This window comes from Condylura cristata, unplaced genomic scaffold (genome assembly GCF_000260355.1).
Source record: "Condylura cristata isolate star-nosed mole 26May11 unplaced genomic scaffold, ConCri1.0 scaffold00010, whole genome shotgun sequence".
Lineage (NCBI taxonomy): Eukaryota > Metazoa > Chordata > Mammalia > Eulipotyphla > Talpidae > Condylura > Condylura cristata.
The window spans coordinates 7,931,632-7,933,442 of NW_004567111.1; positions in this window are offsets into that span (position 1 = coordinate 7,931,632).

The window sequence follows — 1,811 nt, forward strand, 5'->3', positions numbered from 1 at the left end:
CAGGGATCGAACTCATGCGGAAGTGGCTTTAGCTTCTCAGTGCTGTGCTTTAACCCACTGCGCCACCAGGGAGGGCCAGAAATTATTATTATTATTTTAAGATTTATTTACTTATTTATGCATTACAGAACTGGGGTATAGGCCAGAAGTGCAGGGGCAGTGAGAGGATTCACCAGGCAGAGTGGGGAGCAGAAGAGGCAGATTGGCAAAGTACGCTGCTGAGGGGAGCAGCAGACAGACAGGAGGGTCTGCTGCACCATTGTGTCACCTCCCTGAGCGGGGATTGAACTCATGCTGAGGTGGCTGTTCTGTGCTTCGACTCATTGCACTGTTACAGGGCAGGAAGAGAGGGGTATCCCTGAACCCCCAAACCTGCCTGCTCCAAATAGGTTCTGCCATCTGCCACATCAAGACAAAACATATAAGATTTTAATGAAAAGGGACTTCAATACAGTGAATATTCAATGGGGAACACAAGGAATATAATTTCTAAATCAAACACCTGAAGTGACCCATCCCCTCATGGGCAAAAGTCCCCCCAAAAGGGGCTGCCCCAAAGCAAGGCCTGAAAGCTGCCACTAGACTAAAGCACCTCTGGCTGGGACCCATAGAAAAGGGTCAGAAATGGCCAGACAAGTCTGGGAGGAAAAGAGCAACATCAAAGTCACCTCCCCATGGGTCTCTCACCCACATCTGCCTTAGCCAGTCCAAGGCCAAGAAACAAGCCCGGTTTCTTCCTCACATGCTCCCTGCTCCATGTGGCTTCCTCAGGTCTCCTTCTGGCTCTCCATCCTGATGCCTTCTCAGATTCCTTCTCTTTTCTTCTTTTCTCTCCTCAGCTCCTCCTTCTGGGAGGGTCAGAGAACCTGGAACTTCCCCTTTCCCTAGGGTCCACCCAGTTACAATAATACAGAAGAGCTAAAAAGGTGCTCTACATGGGCCTCGCTGCTGATGTAGAGGGTTAAGTCAGCACTGTCACACTGTTGGCAGCCATTATGGCTTGAGTTCAAACAGCCCCGGGAGCTGACCCACATATAGGGCAGCAGACCTCTCCTGTCTCTCCTGCTGCTCCCCTCAGCAGTGTTTTTCAGTGGATCTGCTTGTTCTGCTCCCCACTCTGTCTCTGGTGAGTCCTCTCTCACACATACACACCACCACCTCTGGCCTACATCTCAGCTCTTGTACACATAAATAAAGTAAATCTTTAAAATAATAATTTAAAAAAAGTTGAAAAGCTGCCCAACAGAATTTAGTCCGCAAAGGCTCTAGCATCCACCAGTGTGAGCTCATAAGCACAGCACAGCACTGGCTGAAGTTTCCTGCCAGTGGGAAGCTGAGGAAGGGACAAAAACAGAAGCTGCTTGGTAAGATTATTTTTTCTGGTGTTTTACTATCTTGCCCTACAGCCAAAGTGGCAAAACTCTGAAATTGCCATGGAGACCTAAATCAGCTCTACAAATGTTGGCCCCTGGCCTGTTTTCTGGACATCAAGTAAACAAAGGTTTTCTTTATCTGACAGAGTTCCCAGATTCCTGTGCTAATCAGCTATTAATCTAAGCAAGAGCCTGATAACCACATAGAGACAACAATCTGGATTTAATATAGTCTAAGCCAAACAAGACATCCTAATAGCAAGAGGGAAACATTGGTAGCCACTGCCAAAATTTTGGAAGAGTTTGTAAAAATGCTATTGAAATAATGATTAGAGGTTCTGTCCCTAGAAGGTCCAGGGACCAGCAGCAGCAGCAGGTGAGAACTGCAGCTTCTTAGACTCCAGCCCAGATCAACAGAATCAGAGTAGAGTCAGCATT